This window comes from Rhamphochromis longiceps, linkage group LG10 (genome assembly GCF_057381845.1).
Source record: "Rhamphochromis longiceps isolate RC_006_pf linkage group LG10, R_longiceps_female_GT1.1, whole genome shotgun sequence".
NCBI lineage: Eukaryota > Metazoa > Chordata > Actinopteri > Cichliformes > Cichlidae > Rhamphochromis > Rhamphochromis longiceps.
Genome location: NC_140566.1, coordinates 12905265 through 12925136, shown reverse-complemented (window position 1 = coordinate 12925136; position 19872 = coordinate 12905265).

Sequence of the window (19872 nt, the reverse complement as noted above, 5' to 3'; positions counted from 1 at the left end):
AAACGAAAGAGGAGAAAGGATGAATGAGTGTTTGCTTATCGGCTCTCCGCTCTCCCCCAAGCTGGCGTTGTTCTTGGTAGCCATGACAACGGAGATAGTCCCAGCTTTGTAAATACAGGCCCCAACAGCCCAAAAAAGAAAAGAAAAAAAAAAGGATTAGGATTCCCTGCGCAGACCAGGAATCCCCCTAGCAGACTGAAGGCACAGATAGGACCTGACCTCAGTGAGTGTGTTCGAGCCGAGGCTCGAACCAGGGCCTGTCTGTGCTTCAAGTTGCCAGGGGCCGGCAAGTGTTCTGCGCCACCTGCCCGCCGTGGAAGCCGTACAAATTTGCTATATTTGACTTCTCTGAATATAAATTATTTTTGAAAAGGCAAAATAATAATTTTAATGTGAGGCAAAACATGTATGGTGCTCGATAAAGATGACACGCCGACTCACTTCTTCTTCTTTCTTTTTTTTGCAAAGTTTGTTTTCATATTAAACCAGTGTCAGTGACGTCATTCTATGCGACTACCACAGTAAAGGAAAAGCCTGGATCTGTACATCTTTTTCTTTTATTTTTGTTGTCTAAAACACAAAAATCGCGAAACAGTCAGCTCACAAAGTTGCAGGTTGGTGGCAATTTGGCAGAACAGCCAATGACTTAAAACATTTAAGTGCATATATCTTGCCACAAGACATGTGCGCTAAGCTAGCCAAATTAGTTTCTGTTAGCGAATCAAGTTCAAGCTCCTCACATATCATCATCCAGGGTACAGTCATATGCTCATGAGGAGATCCCACGCAGGTAACACTACGGCAGTGCAACAAGTTAAATATGCACACATTTTAAGCTATTTCCTAATATGTAACCATTATGATCAATGTTTGCCTGCAACCGACACAACCAACACAAATGTCATTGAAAAAAACAAAACCCTGTGATCACATGTTTCTGTTTTTCTAGAACAGAAGAAGCACAATTTAAAAAGCCAGTAGTAATAAATCTTTGTTGTTACTGCATGATTCGAATGAAGTACCTGAAGTCTGGCTGGAATAAGAAGTGGTAATCTGTGTACTGTGCTAGTGATCTGCATAATTCACCTCATCTGTTTGGATGGCAGAAGTCGGCTAACTACACAGCTAATTTCATCAGGCTGCTAATGAAACATCTAAAATGATAGATGGTTAACTACACAACGGAAGTAACAGCATTACAATCACTTGATTTAATTACATTTCCCCCCCAAACTTTTGATCCAAATTAGCAAAGTACTGCAGCCATCTGAACCTTCTAGGTGTTACATGTTACAGTGTTCCACTCTGGCCAGCTTTGAAAATGGAAAACTCTTTGCGTGGTTTACTCGGTTCTGTAAATAAGGCTCCTTTCATTTGTGAGACTGTATTCCACAGCCAGTTGTCTTCTCTCCCCTTTGGTCCGCCCTTACAAGGTGAAGGTGCTGCCCACCCATGATACCAGCAAGGTGCGTGCAAGTGGATCCGGCCTTAACACCACTGGAGCGCCCACCTCTCTGCCAGTGAAGGTCACCATTGATGCCAAAGATGCAGGTGAGGGACTGCTGGCAGTGCAGATCACTGTGAGTGCATGAACGTGGACCACACAATAATGTATTCAAAGCATTGATATTTAGGTAACAGTTTTTGTTTTCTCCTGAAGGACCCAGAGGGGAAGCCCAAGAAGCAGATATCTGTGACAGCCATGATGGGACCTACCTGGTGTTTTATGTGCCAGACATGACTGACAGATACACCACTCTCATTAAGTACGGAGGAGACAAGATCCCTTATTCACCCTACTGAATCAGGGCTCTGCCCACCGGAGATGCCAGCAAGTGCACTGTCACTGAATGTTGTCCAGTGGCCAGGTAGGACTCACTTCCTTGGTTGCTTATACACTTGTAGTTTTCTTTGAAAACGGCCCTTTAAGTCACTTGATCCATGACTTGAGCGAGCACTCTCCATTTGTTCATTTGATAGTTATTGTAGAAAAGATAAGAAATGATGCTTTAGTCTTTTTGTAAATTATAGTCAAACATACAATAAACTGAGGTATTCCCTTTGGTTAACAGAGCAATCCGATAATAAAAGTGGACAAAGCACATCGAGTTGCCACAAATATCTTTGTATATTACGCAGTGGGGCAAAAAGTGAGGTGACCAAATACTTCTTTTCCACCATAATTTGCAAATCAGTTCTTTAAAACTCGGACAAGTTAGAGGTATACCTATGATGAAAATGACAGGCCTCTCTCATATTTTTAAGTGGGAGAACTTGCACAATTGGTGGCTGACTAAATACTTTTTTGCCCCACTGTATTTGATCCTGTCTCCCTCAATACTATTTAATATCTAAATGCTTGATTCATCATATTATAACAAATGTGCTGTTGTAGCTACTGACAGTGAGTTTGATTCCATTTTTTCCATCTACCAAAGAGAAATAATATCTCTTAGTGGCAGGTGGATCACACGTTGATTCTAACACTTTGCATATGACTGGGTAGGATGAGCATTTTATAAGCGCTTGTGTGGTTTTTGTTTATTTAAGGAAATACATCAGTTTCCCTTGTATTTTAAATTTGAGTGAAGATCCTAAATTGGCCCCCACTCTTCACTTTGAGAAAAGGCTAATCTGTCTTATCCCCACATGAGCACAGTCAGATATAATACAGGCTTTCACTCAGGAGCAGGAAGGCTAAAGGCTGTTTAATGTTTGATCTAACTGTGTCAGACATTTGCGTTCTCACGTGCATGGACAATATCTTGAAAACTTCAGAGCTGCAGTGCATGTGTAAAAGTGGTTAGAAAGCAGTGCTTTAACACAGGTTTTGTCTCTTTGCGTAGCTGCTCGGTCCATCCAGACTCCCCTCGATATACAACAGTGATGCCAGCAACTCAAATACAAGCTCTCTCCAAGTGATTCCTTCATCATCAACATCTGCATCCATGATCCATTAGCTCAACAGCAACATCTGTCAGCTGTGCATCCAACTCGGGGGAATCGCCTGCTGTGCTCAGCCAGTGGGCCGCAATTTCTGTGCCTTGTTGATGGCCTCGCTGTATCCTGTGCTGGAGAAAGCTGGTGAGGAGACACTGCTGGTGAGCCAGGCGGCGCTGAGCTCCATGTAGGACATCAGTAAGGCCTGTGGATACACTTCCCTCAAGGAACTGATCAATGAGAACTCTGACTACCTGCTTAATGACATATCACTCAACCTTCAGAGGCTCAGCCAGCATCCACAGGTAGTTATGAGGTGTTTTTGTTTTTAGCCCAGAATGGACACAGAAATGAGTGCTGGAGGGTTTACCCGATTTCCTTCTTTGTCTGCTTAAGCCTGTGCGTCCCTTTCAGTAAGTGATTTGAATCCACCTGACATTCAGAAGGTCGTGGTAGAGCATATCGTACGAAGGCAAGATGTCAAACACATCCAGTCCCAGGTTAGACTCCGTACCTTCTCCGGTAAGGTTCCCAGACCTAACAACAAAACTGATTATGACACGTGGCGCACACAAATTAACCTGCTCCAAAATGACCCCAGCATGTCCCCGCTGCAAATATCCAGAAAGATCCATGAGAGCCTGCTCCCACCAGCAGCTGATATAGTTAAAATGTGTGACTCACAGGTGCTATAGCGTACGGCCACAGCTTCACTCTGAGCTCCATCTCCATAGAGTGCAGACAGTGATATCTGATACTCCTTAAGACACAGGACAACAGTTTATTGAGATGTTGTATTTTTTATTTCATAATATGTACTCCAACAACTCAATAGTTCTTCCCCACCTGCCTCAGGTCGCCTCCACTTAGGGAGATCCACTTAATGAGGTAAGAAACATCATCATCATCTGCAGCTTCCCAGCGCACCGTGATGTCACTGTCTGAGAAATTAGTTATCCTAAGGTCTGAAGGAGGAGGCACCTTCACTAGAAGAAAAGAATAATGTGTATGGGAATTTTTTAAAAATGGGAAAGCTACATCTTTATATCTTTCATTATTAATAACATTTACAGTACTGTGCAAAAGTCATGAGCCACACGCTGAAGTATTTCATTGGACATTATCTGTTTTTTCCAATCCTTTTTAATCCAGTTCTTGTACCTGACCATTTTCTGAGTAATGTTTTTTGTTTGTTTGTTTGTGTAAACACTTTGCACTGACCATTATTGGAGAATTAAAAAGCACCTAATTCAAGGAATATGTGTACACATAACAGAAAACTTGGGAAAGAACCAATTTGAAATCTTTAAGCACTTTGTTACTAGCGGCCTGTCACAAAAACACATTTTGTATAGTGTTTTTTTTTAATCTTGTTAATAAAATGTATACAAATGTGTGTGATTAATCACAATGTGTTAGTGTGTAATCACCCTGAGACATGCATGCCTGTCTGTAAGAGTCAGATCTAAAGCCACTTGTGATTTGGAGATGCAGCCTGCAGATTCTGTCCAGATTATCCCAGCTCTCTTCACTATATATCCAGGCTTCACTTATCAAATCTGTAAAATTCAAGGCTGGTCCTTAAAAGTTCCCAACAATGCAAAAACTGCATAGCCACACAAGTCCCAGCGTTTCCCACCGCAGCAGCTGTGAAACGAAAGAGGAGAAAGGATGAATGAGTGTTTGCTTATCGGCTCTCCGCTCTCCCCCAAGCTGGCGTTGTTCTTGGTAGCCATGACAACGGAGATAGTCCCAGCTTTGTAAATACAGGCCCCAACAGCCCAAAAAAGAAAAGAAAAAAAAAAGGATTAGGATTCCCTGCGCAGACCAGGAATCCCCCTAGCAGACTGAAGACACAGATAGGACCTGACCTCAGTGAGTGTGTTCGAGCCGAGGCTCGAACCAGGGCCTGTCTGTGCTTCAAGTTGCCAGGGGCCGGCAAGTGTTCTGCGCCACCTGCCCGCCGTGGAAGCCGTACAAATTTGCTATATTTGACTTCTCTGAATATAAATTATTTTTGAAAAGGCAAAATAATAATTTTAATGTGAGGCAAAACATGTATGGTGCTCGATAAAGATGACACGCCGACTCACTTCTTCTTCTTTCTTTTTTTTGCAAAGTTTGTTTTCATATTAAACCAGTGTCAGTGACGTCATTCTATGCGACTACCACAGTAAAGGAAAAGCCTGGATCTGTACATCTTTTTCTTTTATTTTTGTTGTCTAAAACACAAAAATCGCGAAACAGTCAGCTCACAAAGTTGCAGGTTGGTGGCAATTTGGCAGAACAGCCAATGACTTAAAACATTTAAGTGCATATATCTTGCCACAAGACATGTGCGCTAAGCTAGCCAAATTAGTTTCTGTTAGCGAATCAAGTTCAAGCTCCTCACATATCATCATCCAGGGTACAGTCATATGCTCATGAGGAGATCCCACGCAGGTAACACTACGGCAGTGCAACAAGTTAAATATGCACACATTTTAAGCTATTTCCTAATATGTAACCATTATGATCAATGTTTGCCTGCAACCGACACAACCAACACAAATGTCATTGAAAAAAACAAAACCCTGTGATCACATGTTTCTGTTTTTCTAGAACAGAAGAAGCACAATTTAAAAAGCCAGTAGTAATAAATCTTTGTTGTTACTGCATGATTCGAATGAAGTACCTGAAGTCTGGCTGGAATAAGAAGTGGTAATCTGTGTACTGTGCTAGTGATCTGCATAATTCACCTCATCTGTTTGGATGGCAGAAGTCGGCTAACTACACAGCTAATTTCATCAGGCTGCTAATGAAACATCTAAAATGATAGATGGTTAACTACACAACGGAAGTAACAGCATTACAATCACTTGATTTAATTACATTTCCCCCCCAAACTTTTGATCCAAATTAGCAAAGTACTGCAGCCATCTGAACCTTCTAGGTGTTACATGTTACAGTGTTCCACTCTGGCCAGCTTTGAAAATGGAAAACTCTTTGCGTGGTTTACTCGGTTCTGTAAATAAGGCTCCTTTCATTTGTGAGACTGTATTCCACAGCCAGTTGTCTTCTCTCCCCTTTGGTCCGCCCTTACAAGGTGAAGGTGCTGCCCACCCATGATACCAGCAAGGTGCGTGCAAGTGGATCCGGCCTTAACACCACTGGAGCGCCCACCTCTCTGCCAGTGAAGGTCACCATTGATGCCAAAGATGCAGGTGAGGGACTGCTGGCAGTGCAGATCACTGTGAGTGCATGAACGTGGACCACACAATAATGTATTCAAAGCATTGATATTTAGGTAACAGTTTTTGTTTTCTCCTGAAGGACCCAGAGGGGAAGCCCAAGAAGCAGATATCTGTGACAGCCATGATGGGACCTACCTGGTGTTTTATGTGCCAGACATGACTGACAGATACACCACTCTCATTAAGTACGGAGGAGACAAGATCCCTTATTCACCCTACTGAATCAGGGCTCTGCCCACCGGAGATGCCAGCAAGTGCACTGTCACTGAATGTTGTCCAGTGGCCAGGTAGGACTCACTTCCTTGGTTGCTTATACACTTGTAGTTTTCTTTGAAAACGGCCCTTTAAGTCACTTGATCCATGACTTGAGCGAGCACTCTCCATTTGTTCATTTGATAGTTATTGTAGAAAAGATAAGAAATGATGCTTTAGTCTTTTTGTAAATTATAGTCAAACATACAATAAACTGAGGTATTCCCTTTGGTTAACAGAGCAATCCGATAATAAAAGTGGACAAAGCACATCGAGTTGCCACAAATATCTTTGTATATTACGCAGTGGGGCAAAAAGTGAGGTGACCAAATACTTCTTTTCCACCATAATTTGCAAATCAGTTCTTTAAAACTCGGACAAGTTAGAGGTATACCTATGATGAAAATGACAGGCCTCTCTCATATTTTTAAGTGGGAGAACTTGCACAATTGGTGGCTGACTAAATACTTTTTTGCCCCACTGTATTTGATCCTGTCTCCCTCAATACTATTTAATATCTAAATGCTTGATTCATCATATTATAACAAATGTGCTGTTGTAGCTACTGACAGTGAGTTTGATTCCATTTTTTCCATCTACCAAAGAGAAATAATATCTCTTAGTGGCAGGTGGATCACACGTTGATTCTAACACTTTGCATATGACTGGGTAGGATGAGCATTTTATAAGCGCTTGTGTGGTTTTTGTTTATTTAAGGAAATACATCAGTTTCCCTTGTATTTTAAATTTGAGTGAAGATCCTAAATTGGCCCCCACTCTTCACTTTGAGAAAAGGCTAATCTGTCTTATCCCCACATGAGCACAGTCAGATATAATACAGGCTTTCACTCAGGAGCAGGAAGGCTAAAGGCTGTTTAATGTTTGATCTAACTGTGTCAGACATTTGCGTTCTCACGTGCATGGACAATATCTTGAAAACTTCAGAGCTGCAGTGCATGTGTAAAAGTGGTTAGAAAGCAGTGCTTTAACACAGGTTTTGTCTCTTTGCGTAGCTGCTCGGTCCATCCAGACTCCCCTCGATATACAACAGTGATGCCAGCAACTCAAATACAAGCTCTCTCCAAGTGATTCCTTCATCATCAACATCTGCATCCATGATCCATTAGCTCAACAGCAACATCTGTCAGCTGTGCATCCAACTCGGGGGAATCGCCTGCTGTGCTCAGCCAGTGGGCCGCAATTTCTGTGCCTTGTTGATGGCCTCGCTGTATCCTGTGCTGGAGAAAGCTGGTGAGGAGACACTGCTGGTGAGCCAGGCGGCGCTGAGCTCCATGTAGGACATCAGTAAGGCCTGTGGATACACTTCCCTCAAGGAACTGATCAATGAGAACTCTGACTACCTGCTTAATGACATATCACTCAACCTTCAGAGGCTCAGCCAGCATCCACAGGTAGTTATGAGGTGTTTTTGTTTTTAGCCCAAAATGGACACAGAAATGAGTGCTGGAGGGTTTACCCGATTTCCTTCTTTGTCTGCTTAAGCCTGTGCGTCCCTTTCAGTAAGTGATTTGAATCCACCTGACATTCAGAAGGTCGTGGTAGAGCATATCGTACGAAGGCAAGATGTCAAACACATCCAGTCCCAGGTTAGACTCCGTACCTTCTCCGGTAAGGTTCCCAGACCTAACAACAAAACTGATTATGACACGTGGCGCACACAAATTAACCTGCTCCAAAATCACCCCAGCATGTCCCCGCTGCAAATATCCAGAAAGATCCATGAGAGCCTGCTCCCACCAGCAGCTGATATAGTTAAAATGTGTGACTCACAGGTGCTATAGCGTACGGCCACAGCTTCACTCTGAGCTCCATCTCCATAGAGTGCAGACAGTGATATCTGATACTCCTTAAGACACAGGACAACAGTTTATTGAGATGTTGTATTTTTTATTTCATAATATGTACTCCAACAACTCAATAGTTCTTCCCCACCTGCCTCAGGTCGCCTCCACTTAGGGAGATCCACTTAATGAGGTAAGAAACATCATCATCATCTGCAGCTTCCCAGCGCACCGTGATGTCACTGTCTGAGAAATTAGTTATCCTAAGGTCTGAAGGAGGAGGCACCTTCACTAGAAGAAAAGAATAATGTGTATGGGAATTTTTTAAAAATGGGAAAGCTACATCTTTATATCTTTCATTATTAATAACATTTACAGTACTGTGCAAAAGTCATGAGCCACACGCTGAAGTATTTCATTGGACATTATCTGTTTTTTCCAATCCTTTTTAATCCAGTTCTTGTACCTGACCATTTTCTGAGTAATGTTTTTTGTTTGTTTGTTTGTGTAAACACTTTGCACTGACCATTATTGGAGAATTAAAAAGCACCTAATTCAAGGAATATGTGTACACATAACAGAAAACTTGGGAAAGAACCAATTTGAAATCTTTAAGCACTTTGTTACTAGCGGCCTGTCACAAAAACACATTTTGTATAGTGTTTTTTTTTAATCTTGTTAATAAAATGTATACAAATGTGTGTGATTAATCACAATGTGTTAGTGTGTAATCACCCTGAGACATGCATGCCTGTCTGTAAGAGTCAGATCTAAAGCCACTTGTGATTTGGAGATGCAGCCTGCAGATTCTGTCCAGATTATCCCAGCTCTCTTCACTATATATCCAGGCTTCACTTATCAAATCTGTAAAATTCAAGGCTGGTCCTTAAAAGTTCCCAACAATGCAAAAACTGCATAGCCACACAAGTCCCAGCGTTTCCCACCGCAGCAGCTGTGAAACGAAAGAGGAGAAAGGATGAATGAGTGTTTGCTTATCGGCTCTCCGCTCTCCCCCAAGCTGGCGTTGTTCTTGGTAGCCATGACAACGGAGATAGTCCCAGCTTTGTAAATACAGGCCCCAACAGCCCAAAAAAGAAAAGAAAAAAAAAAAGGATTAGGATTCCCTGCGCAGACCAGGAATCCCCCTAGCAGACTGAAGACACAGATAGGACCTGAACTCAGTGAGTGTGTTCGAGCCGAGGCTCGAACCAGGGCCTGTCTGTGCTTCAAGTTGCCAGGGGCCGGCAAGTGTTCTGCGCCACCTGCCCGCCGTGGAAGCCGTACAAATTTGCTATATTTGACTTCTCTGAATATAAATTATTTTTGAAAAGGCAAAATAATAATTTTAATGTGAGGCAAAACATGTATGGTGCTCGATAAAGATGACACGCCGACTCACTTCTTCTTCTTTCTTTTTTTTGCAAAGTTTGTTTTCATATTAAACCAGTGTCAGTGACGTCATTCTATGCGACTACCACAGTAAAGGAAAAGCCTGGAGCTGTACATCTTTTTCTTTTATTTTTGTTGTCTAAAACACAAAAATCGCGAAACAGTCAGCTCACAAAGTTGCAGGTTGGTGGCAATTTGGCAGAACAGCCAATGACTTAAAACATTTAAGTGCATATATCTTGCCACAAGACATGTGCGCTAAGCTAGCCAAATTAGTTTCTGTTAGCGAATCAAGTTCAAGCTCCTCACATATCATCATCCAGGGTACAGTCATATGCTCATGAGGAGATCCCACGCAGGTAACACTACGGCAGTGCAACAAGTTAAATATGCACACATTTTAAGCTATTTCCTAATATGTAACCATTATGATAAATGTTTGCCTGCAACCGACACAACCAACACAAATGTCATTGAAAAAAACAAAACCCTGTGATCACATGTTTCTGTTTTTCTAGAACAGAAGAAGCACAATTTAAAAAGCCAGTAGTAATAAATCTTTGTTGTTACTGCATGATTCGAATGAAGTACCTGAAGTCTGGCTGGAATAAGAAGTGGTAATCTGTGTACTGTGCTAGTGATCTGCATAATTCACCTCATCTGTTTGGATGGCAGAAGTCGGCTAACTACACAGCTAATTTCATCAGGCTGCTAATGAAACATCTAAAATGATAGATGGTTAACTACACAACGGAAGTAACAGCATTACAATCACTTGATTTAATTACATTTCCCCCCCAAACTTTTGATCCAAATTAGCAAAGTACTGCAGCCATCTGAACCTTCTAGGTGTTACATGTTACAGTGTTCCACTCTGGCCAGCTTTGAAAATGGAAAACTCTTTGCGTGGTTTACTCGGTTCTGTAAATAAGGCTCCTTTCATTTGTGAGACTGTATTCCACAGCCAGTTGTCTTCTCTCCCCTTTGGTCCGCCCTTACAAGGTGAAGGTGCTGCCCACCCATGATACCAGCAAGGTGCGTGCAAGTGGATCCGGCCTTAACACCACTGGAGCGCCCACCTCTCTGCCAGTGAAGGTCACCATTGATGCCAAAGATGCAGGTGAGGGACTGCTGGCAGTGCAGATCACTGTGAGTGCATGAACGTGGACCACACAATAATGTATTCAAAGCATTGATATTTAGGTAACAGTTTTTGTTTTCTCCTGAAGGACCCAGAGGGGAAGCCCAAGAAGCAGATATCTGTGACAGCCATGATGGGACCTACCTGGTGTTTTATGTGCCAGACATGACTGACAGATACACCACTCTCATTAAGTACGGAGGAGACAAGATCCCTTATTCACCCTACTGAATCACCAGAGATGCCAGCAAGTGCACTGTCACTGAATGTTGTCCAGTGGCCAGGTAGGACTCACTTCCTTGGTTGCTTATACACTTTTAGTTTTCTTTGAAAACGGCCCTTTAAGTCACTTGATCCATGACTTGAGCGAGCACTCTCCATTTGTTCATTTGATAGTTATTGTAGAAAAGATAAGAAATGATGCTTTAGTCTTTTTGTAAATTATAGTCAAACATACAATAAACTGAGGTATTCCCTTTGGTTAACAGAGCAATCCGATAATAAAAGTGGACAAAGCACATCGAGTTGCCACAAATATCTTTGTATATTACGCAGTGGGGCAAAAAATGAGGTGACCAAATACTTCTTTTCCACCATAATTTGCAAATCAGTTCTTTAAAACTCGGACAAGTTAGAGGTATACCTATGATGAAAATGACAGGCCTCTCTCATATTTTTAAGTGGGAGAACTTGCACAATTGGTGGCTGACTAAATACTTTTTTGCCCCACTGTATTTGATCCTGTCTCCCTCAATACTATTTAATATCTAAATGCTTGATTCATCATATTATAACAAATGTGCTGTTGTAGCTACTGACAGTGAGTTTGATTCCATTTTTTCCATCTACCAAAGAGAAATAATATCTCTTAGTGGCAGGTGGATCACACGTTGATTCTAACACTTTGCATATGACTGGGTAGGATGAGCATTTTATAAGCGCTTGTGTGGTTTTTGTTTATTTAAGGAAATACATCAGTTTCCCTTGTATTTTAAATTTGAGTGAAGATCCTAAATTGGCCCCCACTCTTCACTTTGAGAAAAGGCTAATCTGTCTTATCCCCACATGAGCACAGTCAGATATAATACAGGCTTTCACTCAGGAGCAGGAAGGCTAAAGGCTGTTTAATGTTTGATCTAACTGTGTCAGACATTTGCGTTCTCACGTGCATGGACAATATCTTGAAAACTTCAGAGCTGCAGTGCATGTGTAAAAGTGGTTAGAAAGCAGTGCTTTAACACAGGTTTTGTCTCTTTGCGTAGCTGCTCGGTCCATCCAGACTCCCCTCGATATACAACAGTGATGCCAGCAACTCAAATACAAGCTCTCTCCAAGTGATTCCTTCATCATCAACATCTGCATCCATGATCCATTAGCTCAACAGCAACATCTGTCAGCTGTGCATCCAACTCGGGGGAATCGCCTGCTGTGCTCAGCCAGTGGGCCGCAATTTCTGTGCCTTGTTGATGGCCTCGCTGTATCCTGTGCTGGAGAAAGCTGGTGAGGAGACACTGCTGGTGAGCCAGGCGGCGCTGAGCTCCATGTAGGACATCAGTAAGGCCTGTGGATACACTTCCCTCAAGGAACTGATCAATGAGAACTCTGACTACCTGCTTAATGACATATCACTCAACCTTCAGAGGCTCAGCCAGCATCCACAGGTAGTTATGAGGTGTTTTTGTTTTTAGCCCAGAATGGACACAGAAATGAGTGCTGGAGGGTTTACCCGATTTCCTTCTTTGTCTGCTTAAGCCTGTGCGTCCCTTTCAGTAAGTGATTTGAATCCACCTGACATTCAGAAGGTCGTGGTAGAGCATATCGTACGAAGGCAAGATGTCAAACACATCCAGTCCCAGGTTAGACTCCGTACCTTCTCCGGTAAGGTTCCCAGACCTAACAACAAAACTGATTATGACACGTGGCGCACACAAATTAACCTGCTCCAAAATGACCCCAGCATGTCCCCGCTGCAAATATCCAGAAAGATCCATGAGAGCCTGCTCCCACCAGCAGCTGATATAGTTAAAATGTGTGACTCACAGGTGCTATAGCGTACGGCCACAGCTTCACTCTGAGCTCCATCTCCATAGAGTGCAGACAGTGATATCTGATACTCCTTAAGACACAGGACAACAGTTTATTGAGATGTTGTATTTTTTATTTCATAATATGTACTCCAACAACTCAATAGTTCTTCCCCACCTGCCTCAGGTCGCCTCCACTTAGGGAGATCCACTTAATGAGGTAAGAAACATCATCATCATCTGCAGCTTCCCAGCGCACCGTGATGTCACTGTCTGAGAAATTAGTTATCCTAAGGTCTGAAGGAGGAGGCACCTTCACTAGAAGAAAAGAATAATGTGTATGGGAATTTTTTAAAAATGGGAAAGCTACATCTTTATATCTTTCATTATTAATAACATTTACAGTACTGTGCAAAAGTCATGAGCCACACGCTGAAGTATTTCATTGGACATTATCTGTTTTTTCCAATCCTTTTTAATCCAGTTCTTGTACCTGACCATTTTCTGAGTAATGTTTTTTGTTTGTTTGTTTGTTTGTGTAAACACTTGTTTGTTTGTTTGTTTGTTTGTTTGTGTAAACACTTTGCACTGACCATTATTGGAGAATTAAAAAGCACCTAATTCAAGGAATATGTGTACACATAACAGAAAACTTGGGAAAGAACCAATTTGAAATCTTTAAGCACTTTGTTACTAGCGGCCTGTCACAAAAACACATTTTGTATAGTGTTTTTTTTTAATCTTGTTAATAAAATGTATACAAATGTGTGTGATTAATCACAATGTGTTAGTGTGTAATCACCCTGAGACATGCATGCCTGTCTGTAAGAGTCAGATCTAAAGCCACTTGTGATTTGGAGATGCAGCCTGCAGATTCTGTCCAGATTATCCCAGCTCTCTTCACTATATATCCAGGCTTCACTTATCAAATCTGTAAAATTCAAGGCTGGTCCTTAAAAGTTCCCAACAATGCAAAAACTGCATAGCCACACAAGTCCCAGCGTTTCCCACCGCAGCAGCTGTGAAACGAAAGAGGAGAAAGGATGAATGAGTGTTTGCTTATCGGCTCTCCGCTCTCCCCCAAGCTGGCGTTGTTCTTGGTAGCCATGACAACGGAGATAGTCCCAGCTTTGTAAATACAGGCCCCAACAGCCCAAAAAAGAAAAGAAAAAAAAAAAGGATTAGGATTCCCTGCGCAGACCAGGAATCCCCCTAGCAGACTGAAGACACAGATAGGACCTGAACTCAGTGAGTGTGTTCGAGCCGAGGCTCGAACCAGGGCCTGTCTGTGCTTCAAGTTGCCAGGGGCCGGCAAGTGTTCTGCGCCACCTGCCCGCCGTGGAAGCCGTACAAATTTGCTATATTTGACTTCTCTGAATATAAATTATTTTTGAAAAGGCAAAATAATAATTTTAATGTGAGGCAAAACATGTATGGTGCTCGATAAAGATGACACGCCGACTCACTTCTTCTTCTTTCTTTTTTTTGCAAAGTTTGTTTTCATATTAAACCAGTGTCAGTGACGTCATTCTATGCGACTACCACAGTAAAGGAAAAGCCTGGAGCTGTACATCTTTTTCTTTTATTTTTGTTGTCTAAAACACAAAAATCGCGAAACAGTCAGCTCACAAAGTTGCAGGTTGGTGGCAATTTGGCAGAACAGCCAATGACTTAAAACATTTAAGTGCATATATCTTGCCACAAGACATGTGCGCTAAGCTAGCCAAATTAGTTTCTGTTAGCGAATCAAGTTCAAGCTCCTCACATATCATCATCCAGGGTACAGTCATATGCTCATGAGGAGATCCCACGCAGGTAACACTACGGCAGTGCAACAAGTTAAATATGCACACATTTTAAGCTATTTCCTAATATGTAACCATTATGATAAATGTTTGCCTGCAACCGACACAACCAACACAAATGTCATTGAAAAAAACAAAACCCTGTGATCACATGTTTCTGTTTTTCTAGAACAGAAGAAGCACAATTTAAAAAGCCAGTAGTAATAAATCTTTGTTGTTACTGCATGATTCGAATGAAGTACCTGAAGTCTGGCTGGAATAAGAAGTGGTAATCTGTGTACTGTGCTAGTGATCTGCATAATTCACCTCATCTGTTTGGATGGCAGAAGTCGGCTAACTACACAGCTAATTTCATCAGGCTGCTAATGAAACATCTAAAATGATAGATGGTTAACTACACAACGGAAGTAACAGCATTACAATCACTTGATTTAATTACATTTCCCCCCCAAACTTTTGATCCAAATTAGCAAAGTACTGCAGCCATCTGAACCTTCTAGGTGTTACATGTTACAGTGTTCCACTCTGGCCAGCTTTGAAAATGGAAAACTCTTTGCGTGGTTTACTCGGTTCTGTAAATAAGGCTCCTTTCATTTGTGAGACTGTATTCCACAGCCAGTTGTCTTCTCTCCCCTTTGGTCCGCCCTTACAAGGTGAAGGTGCTGCCCACCCATGATACCAGCAAGGTGCGTGCAAGTGGATCCGGCCTTAACACCACTGGAGCGCCCACCTCTCTGCCAGTGAAGGTCACCATTGATGCCAAAGATGCAGGTGAGGGACTGCTGGCAGTGCAGATCACTGTGAGTGCATGAACGTGGACCACACAATAATGTATTCAAAGCATTGATATTTAGGTAACAGTTTTTGTTTTCTCCTGAAGGACCCAGAGGGGAAGCCCAAGAAGCAGATATCTGTGACAGCCATGATGGGACCTACCTGGTGTTTTATGTGCCAGACATGACTGACAGATACACCACTCTCATTAAGTACGGAGGAGACAAGATCCCTTATTCACCCTACTGAATCACCGGAGATGCCAGCAAGTGCACTGTCACTGAATGTTGTCCAGTGGCCAGGTAGGACTCACTTCCTTGGTTGCTTATACACTTGTAGTTTTCTTTGAAAACGGCCCTTTAAGTCACTTGATCCATGACTTGAGCGAGCACTCTCCATTTGTTCATTTGATAGTTATTGTAGAAAAGATAAGAAATGATGCTTTAGTCTTTTTGTAAATTATAGTCAAACATACAATAAACTGAGGTATTCCCTTTGGTTAACAGAGCAATCCGATAATAAAAGTGGACAAAGCACATCGAGTTGCCACAAATATCTTTGTATATTACGCAGTGGGGCAAAAAATGAGGTGACCAAATACTTCTTTTCCACCATAATTTGCAAATCAGTTCTTTAAAACTCGGACAAGTTAGAGGTATACCTATGATGAAAATGACAGGCCTCTCTCATATTTTTAAGTGGGAGAACTTGCACAATTGGTGGCTGACTAAATACTTTTTTGCCCCACTGTATTTGATCCTGTCTCCCTCAATACTATTTAATATCTAAATGCTTGATTCATCATATTATAACAAATGTGCTGTTGTAGCTACTGACAGTGAGTTTGATTCCATTTTTTCCATCTACCAAAGAGAAATAATATCTCTTAGTGGCAGGTGGATCACACGTTGATTCTAACACTTTGCATATGACTGGGTAGGATGAGCATTTTATAAGCGCTTGTGTGGTTTTTGTTTATTTAAGGAAATACATCAGTTTCCCTTGTATTTTAAATTTGAGTGAAGATCCTAAATTGGCCCCCACTCTTCACTTTGAGAAAAGGCTAATCTGTCTTATCCCCACATGAGCACAGTCAGATATAATACAGGCTTTCACTCAGGAGCAGGAAGGCTAAAGGCTGTTTAATGTTTGATCTAACTGTGTCAGACATTTGCGTTCTCACGTGCATGGACAATATCTTGAAAACTTCAGAGCTGCAGTGCATGTGTAAAAGTGGTTAGAAAGCAGTGCTTTAACACAGGTTTTGTCTCTTTGCGTAGCTGCTCGGTCCATCCAGACTCCCCTCGATATACAACAGTGATGCCAGCAACTCAAATACAAGCTCTCTCCAAGTGATTCCTTCATCATCAACATCTGCATCCATGATCCATTAGCTCAACAGCAACATCTGTCAGCTGTGCATCCAACTCGGGGGAATCGCCTGCTGTGCTCAGCCAGTGGGCCGCAATTTCTGTGCCTTGTTGATGGCCTCGCTGTATCCTGTGCTGGAGAAAGCTGGTGAGGAGACACTGCTGGTGAGCCAGGCGGCGCTGAGCTCCATGTAGGACATCAGTAAGGCCTGTGGATACACTTCCCTCAAGGAACTGATCAATGAGAACTCTGACTACCTGCTTAATGACATATCACTCAACCTTCAGAGGCTCAGCCAGCATCCACAGGTAGTTATGAGGTGTTTTTGTTTTTAGCCCAGAATGGACACAGAAATGAGTGCTGGAGGGTTTACCCGATTTCCTTCTTTGTCTGCTTAAGCCTGTGCGTCCCTTTCAGTAAGTGATTTGAATCCACCTGACATTCAGAAGGTCGTGGTAGAGCATATCGTACGAAGGCAAGATGTCAAACACATCCAGTCCCAGGTTAGACTCCGTACCTTCTCCGGTAAGGTTCCCAGACCTAACAACAAAACTGATTATGACACGTGGCGCACACAAATTAACCTGCTCCAAAATGACCCCAGCATGTCCCCGCTGCAAATATCCAGAAAGATCCATGAGAGCCTGCTCCCACCAGCAGCTGATATAGTTAAAATGTGTGACTCACAGGTGCTATAGCGTACGGCCACAGCTTCACTCTGAGCTCCATCTCCATAGAGTGCAGACAGTGATATCTGATACTCCTTAAGACACAGGACAACAGTTTATTGAGATGTTGTATTTTTTATTTCATAATATGTACTCCAACAACTCAATAGTTCTTCCCCACCTGCCTCAGGTCGCCTCCACTTAGGGAGATCCACTTAATGAGGTAAGAAACATCATCATCATCTGCAGCTTCCCAGCGCACCGTGATGTCACTGTCTGAGAAATTAGTTATCCTAAGGTCTGAAGGAGGAGGCACCTTCACTAGAAGAAAAGAATAATGTGTATGGGAATTTTTTAAAAATGGGAAAGCTACATCTTTATATCTTTCATTATTAATAACATTTACAGTACTGTGCAAAAGTCATGAGCCACACGCTGAAGTATTTCATTGGACATTATCTGTTTTTTCCAATCCTTTTTAATCCAGTTCTTGTACCTGACCATTTTCTGAGTAATGTTTTTTGTTTGTTTGTTTGTTTGTGTAAACACTTGTTTTGTTTGTTTGTGTAAACACTTTGCACTGACCATTATTGGAGAATTAAAAAGCACCTAATTCAAGGAATATGTGTACACATAACAGAAAACTTGGGAAAGAACCAATTTGAAATCTTTAAGCACTTTGTTACTAGCGGCCTGTCACAAAAACACATTTTGTATAATGTTTTTTTTTTTATTATCTTGTTAATAAAATGTATACAAATGTGTGTGATTAATCACAATGTGTTAGTGTGTAATCACCCTGAGACATGCATGCCTGTCTGTAAGAGTCAGATCTAAAGCCACTTGTGATTTGGAGATGCAGCCTGCAGATTCTGTCCAGATTATCCCAGCTCTCTTCACTATATATCCAGGCTTCACTTATCAAATCTGTAAAATTCAAGGCTGGTCCTTAAAAGTTCCCAACAATGCAAAAACTGCATAGCCACACAAGTCCCAGCGTTTCCCACCGCAGCAGCTGTGAAACGAAAGAGGAGAAAGGATGAATGAGTGTTTGCTTATCGGCTCTCCGCTCTCCCCCAAGCTGGCGTTGTTCTTGGTAGCCATGACAACGGAGATAGTCCCAGCTTTGTAAATACAGGCCCCAACAGCCCAAAAAAGAAAAGAAAAAAAAAAGGATTGGGATTCCCTGCGCAGACCAGGAATCCCCCTAGCAGACTGAAGACACAGAGAGGATTTGAAGTCAGTGAGTGTGTGAGTGAGTGTGTAAGTGTTCGAGCCTCGACTCGAACCAGCGCCTGTCTGTGCTTCAAGTTGCCAGGGGCCGGCAAGTGTTCTGCGCCACCTGCCCGCCGTGGAAGCCGTACAAATTTGCTATATTTGACTTCTCTGAATATAAATTATTTTTGAAAAGGCAAAATAATAATTTTAATGTGAGGCAAAACATGTATGGTGCTCGATAAAGATGACACGCCGACTCACTTCTTCTTCTTTCTTTTTTTTGCAAAGTTTGTTTTCATATTAAACCAGTGTCAGTGACGTCATTCTATGCGACTACCACAGTAAAGGAAAAGCCTGGATCTGTACATCTTTTTCTTTTATTTTTGTTGTCTAAAACACAAAAATCGCGAAACAGTCAGCTCACAAAGTTGCAGGTTGGTGGCAATTTGGCAGAACAGCCAATGACTTAAAACATTTAAGCATTGGAAACCTACCTACTTCTTTGTTCATTGTAAACAATTGTACTTTCTGTAAAGTGGTTTGAATTAAAGAGAAAAGAAAAGTATGTTTTGTTTTGTTTTTTTTCTTCAAGATCTGTTCACATGTACTTAGCAAGAGTGAGTACACAGCGTTAAAAAATGGTACTTAGTGTAGTGAGGAAGGCGAAAAGCAAAGAGAGCATATGAAGGTAATATTGAAGAAGGCGCAGTTTTGAAGTGGTGAAAGGCAAAGGCATGAGTGCAAGCGTAATAAAAGGTAATAGGAGAGATGTAGAGCAGGCGGAGGACTTGGCTGGAGCAGGAAAAGGCAAAAGGGGAAACGCGAATGCGCATCCCCGCCCCCCAAGCTAGGGCCGTGGCAGCGAGATCGTGGGGGTTCGAACTGGCGGCGCTCTGTACCAGAGTGCTCTGCCACACATCATACGCCAAACGGCCGGCCGAGAGAAAGCTAAAAAAAAAAGGACATTTATCATTTCTTCTTCAGCCAGCTGTTTTTCTCATGGTTTTTCCAAAGTACACAGCACAGCAGATTCTGCAATATTCTTACACAGTAATTAAGTGCATATATCTTGCCACAAGACATGTGCGCTAAGCTAGCCAAATTAGTTTCTGTTAGCGAATCAAGTTCAAGCTCCTCACATATCATCATCCAGGGTACAGTCATATGCTCATGAGGAGATCCCACGCAGGTAACACTACGGCAGTGCAACAAGTTAAATATGCACACTGTTGTGATATTTTGATACCATGGTAGC